This window comes from Schistocerca gregaria, chromosome 9 (genome assembly GCF_023897955.1).
Source record: "Schistocerca gregaria isolate iqSchGreg1 chromosome 9, iqSchGreg1.2, whole genome shotgun sequence".
In the NCBI taxonomy this organism is placed as follows: Eukaryota; Metazoa; Arthropoda; class Insecta; order Orthoptera; family Acrididae; genus Schistocerca; species Schistocerca gregaria.
This window is the reverse complement of record NC_064928.1, coordinates 254,793,014-254,809,345: the sequence shown is the minus strand read 5'-3', so window position 1 is coordinate 254,809,345 and position 16,332 is coordinate 254,793,014. Positions and strand designations below refer to the sequence as shown.

Here is a 16,332-nt window from a genome sequence, read left to right as displayed (position 1 = left end):
TCACAACTGCAGCAGCCTCCATGCCTCTTCTTGAGCCACTATAATTTTTAGAGCATGCTACTGTATGCTTTTCTTGCCACAGTTTCTCACTGTCTTCATTGTTGGACATTTTCCTTGTTGCACAATGGTGGCAGTATTTAGACATAATTTCTACATCTTAAACTTTACCTGAGCCAATACCATTAATAGATGCAACTCTATACAGAGATGTGTGGCCCCTTTTCATCCAGGTCCCACCTACAGACACACACAGGTCAGTAAAATTTGTAGGAGATTCACTGTCATGAATATCTACCCCAGGATCTATTTCTTTTTGGTATATTTCCACCAGTTACTCCAATGCTTTCTTCATTGAAACTTTGGTAGTGTCACATACAGTATCAGACGTTTCTTTATTTATTTTTTTCAATCCTTGTACAAGGTAGAGGCATGTTCAAAAAAACCCACAATAAATTACCTTCTTCTCTGCTCTGTCCAAGACACCTCAGAGCAGATGATAGCCTATAATTGCTTTCATAGGTACCAGTGTCCGTTTTTTTTTTTTTTTTTTTAAGGAGGAGAAAACGAAAATTCATAGCCACATGAATTACAATTTAATTTAAAATTACAAGCTATTTCCACTCTTCTTTCTTCAACAACAGTCATGCAGTCTGTATTTTTCAACACATGAACATGAAAATTTTGTAGCCTGTCAGAGAAGTTCTGCTTCATGATGTAAACATATTTTGGCATCACAATCAAGATGAAATCCAACTCATCGAATCAGCAAATTCTGATTCTCCTCAGAGAAGTCACCAATTGAGTTCAGAAGGCATTTGTACTTGGTGAACTAAGTTAAATGACACACAGACTTGTTGATTTGTTCAATGGTGCACTGCTCTAGGTCCACATTTCCATTGCTTGAAGCCATAGTAAGTTGTAACTTCAGTAATGATTCAACAATGGATTGAAGGAATCAACCAAGCTGTAAGGTAAACATTCACAGGTAATAAACACGACTGATACAATGATTGACAATTTGCATACAAACATGAATGTTACCCTAATCAAATTACATCACACATAGTGTGAACGTATAAAATAAGAGTAGTGAAGAGCATACAGAAAAATCTGGAAGTTTCTAGAGCCTTGTTATAAAACAGTCATACCTGCATATCTAACTTCCAGAAGTTTCTGGAATCCATATATGAAACAGTTGTACCTGCACATCAGAGGAACAAAAGATCATGCTGCAAATAATTTGTACTAACAAAACACACCACAAGTGCCTTGACATTTTCCAGCACAACAGCTGCCAACACTGTAATACATGCGGTAAGTGTAGCAGCTTAGATTTCTTTTAATCTATTTTAAACGCCTTATATGGAAGATTACCATTCTGTTTTTTCAAGTCTCTTCTAGCAAAAAATGTGCTCTTTCCAGTGGTGGTGTCAATAAAAGGAAGATCAGAGTTGATAGCAATATAGAAAACTGATCTTGAGAAAAGTGCTAGAAATTTGCAATTTTCAGTTTGATGCTTGAGACAAGGGACAATGAAATCAGAACTATTCACTCATAGATGCTAATACTGGTGTAGTATAGTGAGCACCTGGTTGTTGGCTAGCAGCCCAAAAACCAAGGTTCCAGCTGCCTTTACCTTATAGTAAAGGATGGTTAAAGTAAGGCTTGAATCTTTTGCGATAAATTTTACAAGGCTCTTTCAGACCAAGAAGCATAATGGATAGTATTTTCTAAGGAATTTGCTGCATTCAGCAAGAAATGTTGTACTAGGATACAAAAATTCAGAGTGATAGATATCACAGAAGATGCACAAAGCTAACTAAATTCTTCACACCGTGCACTGCGCACTCTAACAGTTGAGCTAAAACTTTGCTCATACACCTAACACATACATATATATATACAAAAACAAGCTTTGAACTGAATCTGAGATGGTCGATTGGGGACCCTTTTTTATTCTAGGACACTTGATATGGAATAACCTCAATGTGCTGCACAAAAACTGTGCCATTTAATGAATAATGACTCCCTCCATTAGAAATATCTCCAGTTCTGAGCAATTCTGCAACTCTTCAGTATTGAACCTAGAGGTTGATGAACTCTACCAAAAGACACCGAATCTGAGGGTTTCTGGTTCGATTCCAAGACAGAGCACTCCGCACCAGGCTGTAGTTGCTTGTTACTAATGCAATGAGTGAATTCACAAGGAGAAGACAGTGCCACTGCGACAGTAGATCACAGGTACAGTACTGAGTGAATGGAAGAATGTGCCGCCTGGCGCTCCACTGTTTGCTGCCCGAGTTTGATTATGGTGTGATGTTTATTCAGGAAATCTAACCCAAGGATTACATCCTCTTGGAATGTTACACCCTCAGTGTGAAAAACAGTGATGTACAGACTACTGAATGTATATCATCTCTTCCTATATCACTTAACTTACATGTTGGAGGGTCATATCTCCTGACCTCAGTGCACTGTTTACTTATGACTGACATGTGAACCCCAATGTTGACTAATAGTCTGTGTTTTACACTTAATAGTGCCTGGTAACCAGCACTCCGCCTTTGTATGCGCTCTAATAGCATAGAATTTTAATAGGAACATCTGGCAGCGGTTCCAGGATCCCTGTTCCTGTTTACTGGGCCCCTGTTTGCAAATTTGCCTGTACAGCTACACCCGTAATGTGATGGCCCACCCTTTGACAATTTGTACACTGTGGTTGATGATAGTTTTTGTGGCATTTCCCTGCCGATCGCACACGAAACAAAGAACCCCTGTGGAAAATATGCATCTATTTCCTCTAATGCTGCTGCATCAATCACTGTGTCAGTTGAATTCTTTGGAAATTCTCCCATAACATGGTGCGAAGTTTTGGGTGGCAATCCTAGCAAAAAATAATCTAAGGCCCTATTCTCTGCTTCTTGTAGAACATAACATATTGGCTTCATCACTGGCTGACAATTGGTAAGTGTTAAAATTAACTATTCGTATTTTATCCACAAAGCTTTCTATTGTTTCATTGTGTCTTTGGGTCATGGAGTTCAACTCTATCCTATAAAAATGATAACTATTCTACTTTTTAAATCTTTTGAGCAAACCTTGTTTCAATTCTGCAAAAGTTAATGAATTTCATAACTCCTTGTGATATAATACATACGCCTTAGCGGCCCTGATTAACTGTAACTTTGTCATCTGACCAGGAGCCAAATTTAGCAGCTGCTAACAAATCAGCAAAAAAATGCTTCTATATCACCACTTGGCTTGCCAGAGAAGGTAGTCACAAGGGTATCTCTGATTAATCTAGTATGGGAGAGGTTACACTAGATGTTGATCTATACTTGGACAATCGATTCAACAATTCATTATTGTCACATATTAATTTGGCTACCAAATTAAGTAGGCTCTGAACAGCCTTGTGGGTGGGAACTCCTTGCACCTTACTGTATGTTATAATAATGGTCTCAAGCTTAACTAATGGTTGTATGTATGTATGTATGTATCCGGATCCCACTCCAGCTGCTGCCGGGTCTGGGTGCTGATGAGTCCTCTCCATTTGGCTCAGTCCTCCCACCACTTTTCTTCCTCCACTTGCTGCCAGGTCACACCTCTCCTTTCCACAGATATTCTCGCTCCCATTTTCCACAATGTTCTTGGGTGCCCTCTAGGTCTTTTTCCATAGTTCTTCCATAATTTTGGGAAGTCTCTGCCCACGCATCCTCTTAACATGCCCGTACCATCTTAATCTCTTATCTTTATTTCTTCTCTCATACTTTCTTGTTTAAGGTCCTTTCTAATATTTACATGCCTTACTCTGTTCATTCTTGTTTTTACCTTAACTGCTCTGAGAAACTTCATTTCTCCTGCTTGCAGTCTGCTCCAGTCCCTTTCTGTCACTGACTATGTTACTCCTCCATAGGTGACAATAGGAAAGTAATAACTCTCATACATAAGGAGTTTTGCTTTTTCTGAAACTTACTTATTCCAAATCAGGTGTTTTAATGTTTGGTAGAAATTACCTCCCTTCAGTAACCTCATATTAATTTTGTTGGTTATTTTTCCATCACTAGATATTTCACTCACTAAATAAGTGAAACTGTCTACCACTTTGAGGGGGTTCTCCATTCAAAGTAATATACACATTGATCTTTTTGTCTCTTCCAACTACCATTACTTCCCTCTTATTGTTATTTATTTTTAATCCATACCTTTTCATTATTTCCTTCCATGCATCAAGTTGTAATTGTACATCTACCTCTTTATTGCCCCATATTACCATATCATCTGCAAAAATCATCTTTTTGTCTTTTTCTGTTACTATTTGCCCTATTCATTCCTTCCATCATAACATTAAAAAGTTCAGGAGATAGAACATTTCCTTGTTTAAGTCCTTGTCTCATTTCGAAGTATTCAGAGTTCCCCAACAGTTTTGTAATTCCACAATTGTGTCCTCTGTACATTGTCTTTATTACATTAGTGTATCCATCTTCTATATCTTCGTCATTTCTTCCCAGAGTCTTTCCCCGTTAACTGAATCATATGTGTTTCCTATGTCTATAAAAACCATTATCGCCCTTTTGTTATACTCCCAACTTTTTTCCATCAGATGACAGACAGAAAATATCAGGTTGATTGTGCTTCTTCCTTTCCTAAACCCATGTTGTTGTTCACTCAGCTCCCCAAAAATCTTGACTGTATGACTCATAAGGGCTATTCCTCTGTAATCATCAGGTATTTTACTATTTCTCCACACACTTCACAGTACTCTATGCAGCCACTCCATTCCTACTGGACCTGCTGCTCTTATCATGTCCACTGATACTTCATCAGGTCCTGGGGCTTTCCTCTCAATCATCTTCTTCACATATATTTCCATTTCTTCCCATGTAATTTGTCCTAATTCTGCTTCTCACTTCTCTCAATTTCTCCATTATTTGTTGTTTCCCTCATGTACCTGCTCCTCAGCCTTTAACAGTTTCTTAAAATGTTATCTCCAGAGATCTTTTATATTCCCTGGATCTTCAGCTGGACTATCATCCTCTGTTTCCATCTTAGCTGGTACTTTAGAAGCCTTCCTTTTATTTTTCATCATTTTATAGAACTTTTTCTTATTACACTTAACATCTTCTTCAAGTATTTTTGTAAACTCTTCCTGTGGTGTGCGTACTGCAAGACCTTTGGTACACACACCATCAGATTGTTTGACTTGTTGCTCTAACAAAGTAGACGAGTGTCAGCAATATGTCTCGTGGTCTTATCATGGCGTGCTTATCTTCTGCCGTTAGGTCAGACGATACAAATGCCACTTGCATGCTTAGAGTAGCAGATTGACGGTGACCAACTTTAAACAGAACTTGATTAATTTTCACACACATTTATTAAAATAATAAAAATCGTAGATATTACGTAACTTGATTCTGGAAGCTGTTTACAATTGACAATCTGAAGTTCCTTTGGTATTTGTACATTAATCTTATTCTCACATATCTCTGATACTTGACAAAGTGTCTATACATTTATCTTCACGGCTATGTACAGGAATATGGTAATCTTATTAGGTGCAACTGAAACTTGACTATAGACTAATGCAGACTGACTGATCGGAGGTCTGTACACTCGTTATAATACCTCGAGCATTCAGGTATCACTGCGCGAGTGTGATCCTCGAGGAGAAAAGGTTCTACGTTAGCAGCAATCTCATTGGTGCGTTACATATTAATACGCAGATTGGCGGAAGCAGAATTTGGTCCGTCTTTATGGCAGCGCCATCTCATAGTGCGGAGACGGACGAGCGCTGCGCCTGCACTGTTGTGCTTAGCGGGGCGCGCTCTAGTGGGAAAGTTGTGTACGCGCTGACTACGCGGAACTATGTACACAACACTTCCCATGCCCTTTTCTTTGCTGTTTCCACTATTTATTTGCACTTCTTCTTTTCCTCTATATATCTTCTATGGTCCTCGTCATTTTTAGTTTTCCATCATTTTCTCCATGCTCCATTTATTCTTCTGACTGCTTGGATGGTTGTATCATCCCACCAACTTGTCTGTCTTACTTTTCCTTTCCAGAAGTTCTACCACATACTTTTTGTGCTGCTCTGACTACAGTGTCTTTGAATAAACTCCATTCTTTTTCTACATAGCAGAAAACTTCTTTTGGAAATTTTTGTGTGATTAATTCTCTATATTTCTCAGCACTTTCACTCTCCTTCAGTTTCCAATTCTGTATCATCATCACTTTCTTCTGTTTTCTATTTTTCACACTTCACATACATACATGACACCATTAGCATTTTTGTCCATTCCCTTGACAAAATTCTTCAAAGGCCAAGCTTAATATGCAATTGGGGAAGGAAAACATTTTGAGAATTCACGAAAGGTACATATTTCACATTTTCTCTCCCTGGAGCCAATTTCTCTCGTGGTGGCCACTGCTTAACTGTATAATGTTTATCTGTTGCACGGCTGTCCCAAAGACAAAGGAAACAGCAATACTTTGTGAAACTACTTTGGAGACCAGTTAGTAAACAACCACCTTGAGATCACCACATATTTTCCAATTTTCTTCCTTATACTTAATAGCTTCAAGTATCTCTTGACAAATTTATGCAGTTCTCTTTCATAGTCGCAGAATACCCTACAGGTACAGATGGAAAAGTATCACCATTACGCAATAGTACAGCCTTCAGACTTGTCTTGGAAGCATCAATAAACAAGTGCCACTCAACATTTTCGTATGGTATGTTTAACTGTTTCATTAATCTTACTACATCACTACAAGCACAAACGTTGCCCACCATACGGTAATATGTCATCAGATCTTTACTTCATTGCCGAAAGTGAGTAATTTATGTTTCTTCATGAAGTAAATTTCATTCCTTGCACTGATCACAACACCTGCCCTAACATCATACTAAGTTGTCAGAAACAACTTTAATTAGTGTATAGCATTTTATAACAGAATGGGCTCTATTGGTCAGTTCCATTTCAATAGCTCCCCCAAGAATTTTATAACATGAACATGCAAACAAAATTCTGACACCAGAATAATGGAACTGCCAAAAATATGATTTTAAATAAATTAAAATTTTTAATAGAACTGTTTTCTTTGAACTTCACTAACTTTCTAGCAGTTGGCATGACATTAGGTTTAATATTGAAATTATGTTACACAAAGTAAAGGAAAACATTAATTGTTAATTTTAAGGTAGATGAAATACAAAAGATGATTTATGGTTTTCACTTAGATGAGTCTATAATGTAACACTTCACATTAAACCGTTGAAAGCTTATAACTTTTGACTATCGGTTTGTTTTACTTTCTTTTGTTGACCACTTTACTCGATATTCACAGTTATGTGACACATTGTCCATCTGCACTTTCCTGAACTCCCTTAATAGGTTTGTTTTCTACTTGTAATGAAGCAACTCCATTTCCACAGCTTAGCTGTTTGCATTGTTTTGTTGATTATGATGCCACATAGTCTAAAATTAAAATATGGAGATCACCTTTAGGTTACACAATGGTTTTATGTAAGTACATGGTTAGGATATATACTTAACCTTCCGGTAAATAAAATAGAAAGAAACTTCCACATGGGAAAAATATATTAAAAACAAAGATTCCAAGACTTACCAAGCGGGAAATCGCCGGTAGATAGGCACAATGAATAAAACACTCAAACACAAACACAAAATTTCTAGCTTTCGCAACCAATGGTTGCTTCTTCAGTAAAGAGGGAAGGAGAGGGAAAGACGAAAGGATGTGGGTTTTAAGGGAGAGGGTAAGGAGTCATTCCAATCCCGGGAGCGGAAAGACTTACGTTCCGGTAATGTTTATTTAGGGGGAGAGGTTTACAGGATCTGTCTGAGTAACACTACAAAGGTATGGACTGGTCCAAAAAGGATCCTATAACTAAAAATAAACTCAATAAACTTGTAGTACAAATGCTTTAAAGTTTTGGGTGTAAAATGTCTTGTTGCACATTATAACAGCTACACCAAGGATAAACGAAAAATTAAATTGTTTTCAAAAGTAAAGCTACAGTCAATCTGTTACAGGAGTCCATATTCAAAGTAAAAGTGCAAGGGTAGAGTCCAGGTTGTTTGAAAGTATTAATATTATATGTATATATCAAATTAGAAAAATATTACTGCCTATGCTTTGTAGTGTTTGAGAAACAATTATACAGTAATTCATATTGTTTACTTAAAACGATTCTCCCCTTTGTTTAGTTGGACGTTTCAACAACTTAGGTGTGTAGTAATTAAGACTCTGTCGTTAAGATTAAAAAAATTTAAAAACTGCTAATTGTTGTGAGGCAGATTTAGTGCTGATTAGTAATTTACATTCTAAACGATGTCTCAACGAGTGTCGTGTGAGAATGTTACACAAGCTAAACTTGCACACATTATCAAATATCATTCAAATTGAATAGACATATAGAAACCTCAAGAACTAACATGATGGGCATATTACACGCAAAGAAACTACCTTGCAAACACTTAATATAGCAAATATGTTTTAAAGAAATAATAAACTTTTTCGAGAACATGAAACTCTATCATAAAATCAGTAAATTTTTTTATACATAACATTTCATAAGATATTCCTGACGCTTAACTTCTTGTGTGTATAAGGCACTTGCCTTCCCTGGTATCAATGTTTACTATAAAGAATGGACTACATATGTCATCACCTTTTTCGGACTGAACATATTCATACAATAAATCATTTTCAATTTTACTAAAACAATGACTTCCTGAATTACAATTACCTATATTACTGTCACTTTTATTACCTACTGTCATTACATTAACATACACACCATTAACACTGTCACTTGCATTGATAATTTCATTAATCCAAACACTTTCATCAGTATAACATTAGTCACTAAAGTCCTTATCTTTCAGTTGTTCAAGAATAATATATTTAGTCTTTCCCCACCAATCAGGATATGAAATTTAACACACATTAAGAATCATTTTTCTAAAATTACTATCATTTCTAATTGAATCACTATTTAGCCACATATTATATAGAAATAATTCACCTTTGTTCATTACAAATGGTAGCCTACTTGCACAGTCAGGTTTACTATTCAGAGAATATTTATCATCTACACACATTTCTTCATACGATGTTGGATTACAGAACCTATTGGTCGTGACACTGACATTAACACCACTTAAATTGTTAACAACATCCTTGCGTATATCTACAACATGCATAGTATCAGTTTCTCCCACAACACCTAAACGCCCAAGTGTATTTAATTCTTTGCCCATTAAATCAGTGTCAACAATTTGCTCACCTTGTTCTCTCATCAGTGCTTGAATTCCTAATCATGTAAATTGTTAACGTGCTGATCCTCTGACAAACTACAAGTTTCTGTCAACTCATAAAAGTCATCTAAGTCAATCACATCCTCTGGCTCTTTATTACGACCAGTGTGTTCATTCTTAACAGTTACTGTGTTTATGAGGTAGTACACATTTTTAAGATAACTACTCATTACTTCAGATGTTCTTCTTCTTCTGCTTCCTTAGGACGCTTCAGGATCATGTGTGGCTTGTTTTGCACATCTTCTTTCTTCCCAATACTTCTTATTCTCTCCCTTCGAGTCTTTCTGTCTTCTTCTGTTAAGATAACTTTGAGTTTGGTGTCTGGCCATCTGTGGCCATCCACCAACCCTTTTACTTATCCCTGTCCCATATTATTGCCTGCAAATTCCTTTCTTTTATCCCCACAGCCTTCCAGTCATCTCTGACTTCCTACACCCAGTTGTTTCCCATATGACATGTTGCATTCCATATTTTCTTCATCAACCTCTCCACATTCATCCTCACGATGTGCCCAACAAATCGTAACCCAAATCGTAATCTCCTCTTCTGTACTGGCCGCTGTGGTCGAGTGGTTCTAGGCACTTCAGTCCGGAACCGCGCTGCTGCTACGGTCGCAGGTTCGAATCCTGCCTCGGGCATGGATGTGTGTGATGTCCTTAGGTTAGTTAGGTTTAAGTAGTTCTAAGTCTAGGGGACTGATGACCTCAGATGTTAAGTTCCATAGTGCTTAGAGCCATTTGAACCATTTTTTGAAAATCCTCCGTATCTTGCTCAATATGGGTTCAACATTTTCATAGAGTTCCTGCTGTGTTCTGATATCCAGCTGTCCCCATGTTTTTTGGTGCTGCATATGTCTCGCTGTGTCATGCCTACTGCACTACTGTTGCTATGTATGCCACTAGTTATCTCCCCCCCCCCCCCCTCCCCCTGCAAATAATGAATATTTTTGACTTTCTCAACCACTCAACCATCTATCTTCCAGTCAGACTCAGTGTTCAATGCCTTGGTCTTCTTATATTTGATCTTCTTTCTGACCTTTTCTGCTTTTTCGGTTAGATTTTTTGTGCTGTCTTTGCCTTTTCTTCTGTCTCATTTAAGAGTGCCATGTCATCTGTGAATTCCAGGCAGTCCATTGTTGCATCATGTTTGACTTTGTACCCTATTTGCACACCTTCGATCTTCATATTACTATTTAGTTGTCTCCAATGTATCACTACTTCTTCCAAAACCAGGTTAAATAAAATTGGTGACGATCCATCCCCTAGTAGGACTCCTGTTTTTATTTCGAAGCTGACTGACAGTGTACTGCGATGCCTGATCGTGGCAGTAGTGTTGCTTAACGTTTCCTTTATTATTGCACGTGTTGTAGTGTCCAGTCCTCTGTCTTCTAACAAATCAAGCAGAGTACTTCTGTCAGCTGAATCGTAGGCCTTTTGCAAGTCCACAAATATCACTATTATCTTTTTTCCTTTTCTGTGTCTGTGTTATATTATCCTTTTTATTCCAAATATCTGTTCTGTACAGTTCCTCCATTTTTTTTAAAGCCACACTAGTGCTATCCAATTGTTGGTCCCAGTTGTTCTTCAACTCTGTTTAACAAGATTCTCGACAAAACCTTGTACCCTTTGTTTAAGAGAGAGATGCCCCTGTAGTTATCCAGTACCTTCTTGTCCTCTTTCTTGTGTAGTGGTATTATAATGGCTTCTTACCAGTCTAAGAGTATTGTCTTATTTCTCGATATCCATTATATATATTTTACATACTTCTTTATATTAAAAACAAAGGTTCAAAGACTTACCAAGCGGGGAAGCGCTGATAGACAGGCACAATAAATAAAACACACAAACACACACACAGAATTTCTAGCTTTCGCAACCGACGGTTGCTTCTTCAGGAAAGAGGGAATTAGAGGGAAAGACGAAAGGATGTGGGTTTTAAGGGAGAGGGTAAGGAGTCATTCCAATTCCAGGAGCGGAAAGACTTACATTAGGGGGAAAAAGGACAGGTGTACACTCGCATACACACACATATCCATCCGCACATACACAGACACAAGCAGACATTTTGCTGCTTTTCTAGCTGTTTTTCCCCAGTCCCTTTTCCAGGTCTGACCCACGTTGTTTTCTTGCTTGTCTCAGCTTTGAAATGGGTGGTCATTATTTTCATCTTGTGTCTCCTACACAGGTCCACTAATCTCTCAGCATTCTTGTTTGTTCTCTTGTGGGCTGGATAATCTCCCACAGGACCTCTAAACTTCCTTTCCGTGCCTATTTGTGCGTTAAAATCTCCCACCAGAATAGTGACACATCTTTTGTCCACATCTGCCACTACCTTATCCAAAGTGAACCAAAAATGTTCAGTTCCTGCTTTGTCTTCTTTGTTCTTATCATTTGTTGGTGCACGTGCATTTACTATTGTATAGGTTTTGCTTCCTGTTTTCATTGTCAGATATGATAGCCTCTCGTTTATGCCTTTCCATGCAGTGATACTATCCAGGTATCTACGATCTACTACAAAGGCTGTGCCAAACATAAAAGGTTGCTTTGGCCCTCCAGCACCGAGTTTCCCTTTCAGAATTACATATCCCTCTGATTCCATCATGCTTTCGCCACTGAATCTTCTATCCTGTAGTCCCAGTATATCAATCCTAAGTTCTCTCATACTGTCCAGAAATTGCTTTAGCTTTCCCATAAACATAGTTGTCTGCATGTTTACAGTTCCCATTTTAAAAGTCTGTGTCGGTCTGATTTTGTGTCCGTGATTTAGATTGGATTTTGGGGTACTGGTAGGTTCACTGTTTCATTTTGCCCATTCCCCAGAATCCGATAGCCTGCTTGCGTTGACCTCAGCCAGTGAGGGATTAGTCCCCTGGGGTGTATTTGTAATTATCACGTGCTTCACGATTGCTTCACAAGCCAAAGTTTCGACTTTGGCTACCACATTTGCAGTCACGTGGTTACAACTGAGATGGTTAGCTCCAGAGGATGTAATCTGGCTGCCCCACTGAGATCAGACGCCTTTTATGGCCGCTCCACTGGAGTACAGATGCCACTCTGTTGTGAGAAGCTTCATCCGCCTTGATGACCGTTGGGAATCGTTAAATCTTCTTTCGAAATGATTGGCCATCTTCTTTCGCCCCTATAGCCGTTGACCTTTTCACACTACAGTTTTGGTGGAGAATGATAAGGAAAAAGGAAAGGCTATGATACAGGATATCAATAGATCATTATGGGATACTCTTTGTCTGGCCCCTCCCCTTTGGCCTGTCTGGCTAACCTCCTTGCCCGCACGGACAGTTAAGGCAGTGTCCCCGGAGGAGGACTTAGATGTATCTTTTGGTACAGTGTAGTCACTGGTATATGTCCATTTATTATCTGTGCTTTTCACCTCTACCTTGTGGACCAACAATGGAGTGCAAGCTAATTTTTTACTTCATGACTTCCCACAGTGTTTTGACTACTAGTGTCGCTATGTTCGTGCCCATTCCTACTCCTGTTATCAAACTCCTTGTTATTATTTCTGTTAAACTCCCAGTTATTGTTTCTGTTCCAATTGTTCCCAGATTATCCTCTCGATTGGATATTATAGTTTTCTCTTGAGTAGAAATTATTGTTATTGTTACTATTTTGTTCCCTGTCATGAAAACAATGGTTGTAGATCTACTGTTTTCCCTTCTGTTAAAACTAGTATTTCCCTAACTATGATTCCCACCTCTCTAAGTGTGACTGAAATAATTTTGTGGTTTCCCCACTTTGTCCATGATTATGTCTGGTTTATCACGTAGTTTAGAATTGTTCATTGTTGTCATCTGGTCCATATAATAGGTCCCATTCCACATAAGTTATCAATCTTCTCCTTAAAGCATCAAGTTGTGTGAGCTCATCAAAGGGTTTACTCAAATGTATAAGTTCCTTCAATTGATTTTTACAAAACTGTTTCACAGTCTCCAGTGTTTCCCTATAATTAGGTCCATTCAGTAACTCGCTCCTTATTCTGGCTTGTTCAGTTTCAGACCAGAACTGTTTTGAGAACTCTGCTTCAGATTCTGCATAAGTCATGTCCATAGAAAAATTTTGATTGGCTCATGACAAAGATACCCCATTCAAAAATTTTTGACAAACATAATTTTCGAACTTTCACCCATATTAGGCAAAAAGTTGTCCCTACGACTTTGCAGAAAGTTGACAGGATGCAAACTACACTCATTAGTAAAGTCCTTTACTGGAATGTTGGATAATAAGGTACATGTGTTCATAGAAAAAAGTTTGGTTACCTACGTAATTACTAAGTATTTCAAAATTATGGTTTAACTCTGATATTGTACTTTTTAGTTCACTGATGTTTGTCTTAGTTTCAACCTAGTGGAGTTTTACAGTGTCACTGAGTGTTTTTCCTTTTATCATTCACAACTGTTAGTTTCGAATCTACTCCACTTTCATCTACAGCCATAGCTTTTACATTTACACAAACTGTATCTATTTGTCTGTTAACATTAACAAAACTCTTTACATTTTTCTCTCTGTCGGTGACCAGTTCATTTATTACAGATTGAATTTTGTTACTCAGACTAGATTTTACTTCTCCTACTTTAGAGTCTAACACCAAAATCTTTGTTTTTGCCGTGCCAAGTCTTTTGTCTGTCTTTGATATGTCGAGAAGTTTATTAGCTCAAAGTAAGACATTGTCAATTTTTTTGTTCATCACTTGCTTCAGATGTGACACTTTCTGATCTATAGTGTGTTCTACATTCTTGATTACTCATTTCAGTCATTTGTCAATTTTCTGATCCACAACCCGAAAAATGTCCGCGACCGTCTGATTCATGTTTTGTAACTGTTCCTCACTAGCTTGTAAGAGTGCTGCAACCGTTTGATTTAAAGCTAACGATTGTTCCATCATCTGTAACATTGATTTTATGTGTGACATCACCTGTGTGGATGGAGTCAGACTTTGATCTGCTTCTTTGAATGACTCGTATTCCGTTTTTATCAGCATGTCTCAGGTCCCAGAGAGTAAAAAATTTTCACAATCCTGTTCGGATTTGGCACCACTTTAATCTTTTTCAATGGTCAGTTTCGTAAAATTTCACAAAGAAAATAATAAAAGGAATAAAAAGCACTACACAAATTTACTTACCTATTTAGTGGGTCTTCACTCATGTGGTCAGTACACTTTGCTGTTTTGTTTCGTCTCCCCTTAATTCCATGTACGGCACTTCTTTGCACCACCTGATTATTAGACCCAAGAAAGTCGTTTTTGTTTTTTTGGATTAGGCTCCTCCAAAACATAGATTTCAATCCATGTACATATAAAAGTCTTCATCCCGGATGAGCTCCCAGTTGTCATGGACCCTCTTTACTATGATGCAAAGTTATTTCCGTAAAGAGACCGTGTGACTAATGGATGTAAAATAATTTGTAGAGATGAACATGATGTCGCTTATCTTTATGCTGCTGAATATCTGTTGTACATGTGACTTCATTGTCTGGGCAGTGATTGATTCCTTTGCTCCTCTGGATGAAAAAGGTGTGGGTTTTGACTGTTACCAGACTACTGAAATCATTAAGCAAGATTCCATGATTTTTTTGTTTAGAAGAAACACATATTTAGTGTCAGAACTTTGAACTCTAAAGTAATTTAGTAATCACAAAAATAAAGTACCACGTGCATAGTGGATACCACCCATTTATCAAGAAACACAAAAACAACAACTCTCGACCGGGGTCAAAAATACAAGGTGTCAAAATCACATTACTAACCAAAGATCACAGAGTCATATCGACAAAACTTGCAATTTCTGCATCAGTTACTGATACTGCATTTTTAAGTTACATGAAATTTCCAATAGCATAAAGCCTTCACAATCTACTGTTCTGTACCAACATATCAAAGTAATCTACTTTTAAAAATTCAATTGCTACTTTTTTAATTTTTGGGTACTAGTACTGTAAAACAACTATTTAAAATAAAGGTTTTAAATCTTCACTATTCATTCGAAACATAATAATTTTATTTCATAATACTCTCTTGTATATTCTTACCTTATATTCTTACATTAACAACACAAGAATTATTTCACATTTAATGTGAAATCTGAGTAGCTGTGTGTTGTGGTTGGCAGGAGAGCCAACACTGTGTTAATAGAGGAGGCCGAAAGGCACGCATTTTAGCTCACGCAGGCTTGTGTGAGGCCTGTAATGGGACAAGAAAATTAGAATTTAGAAAAATGGGCATAGCTGGTGGAATACTTAACTTTAATCCATTAATGACGAACGTCGGTCTTGACGGTACATGATTCACAATATCAATAGAAACTGATAATGGCGCCTTGCTAGGTCGTAGCAAATAACGTAGCTGAATGCTATGCTAACTATCGTCTCGGCAGTTGAGAGCGTATTTAGTCAGTGAACCATTGCTAGCAAAGTTGGCTGTCCAACTGGGGCAAGTGCTAGGAAGTCTCTCTAGACGTGCCGTGTGGCGGCGCTCAGTCTGCAATCACTGATAGTGGCGACATGCGGGTCCGACGTATACTAACAGACCGCGGCCGATTTAAAGGCTACCACCTAGCAAGTGTGGTGTCTGGCGGTGACGCCACACTGTGTTGTCAAAAATGTCCTTGATATTTGGTGCATAACTTGTTACACTTAGTTGAATTCACTAGTCCAGATGTTCATCAGTCAACTTTGTTCTGTGTTTATTTTTAATAAAGTTCATATTTGAAAACAGTGGTTTACACAGGTAGGTAGAAGCAAACAACGTACGGGGTATTTCTCCTGAGGAATTAGAGGCCAACAGGTTTTGGGTTATGTAACACTTTTGAGAAACAAATCATTTTTGAATGACATTATTTCAAGTTCAACAGCTGCCCCATCTATGTCAAAAACTTTTGCAGTGGACGGAGATATATTCAATAGTTCAATGTTAGCCCAAGGGAAAGATACAAACTGGGTTACCACTGAAATCTTTTTGAAGTCTGAAAACCGATCACTGA

The 16,332-nt window shown here is 37.8% G+C and overlaps 1 long non-coding RNA gene across 1 annotated transcript; it reads right to left on the bottom strand.

Moving 5' to 3' along the window:
* Positions 1-582: 582 nt before the first annotated feature.
* Positions 583-15,527, bottom strand: LOC126291879 (uncharacterized). The gene is made up of 3 exons (XR_007551902.1): positions 15,383-15,527; positions 14,478-14,894; positions 583-964 (listed from the first exon to the last, which is right to left on the bottom strand). It is a non-coding gene; the product is annotated as an uncharacterized LOC126291879 (long non-coding RNA).
* Positions 15,528-16,332: the final 805 nt, after the last annotated feature.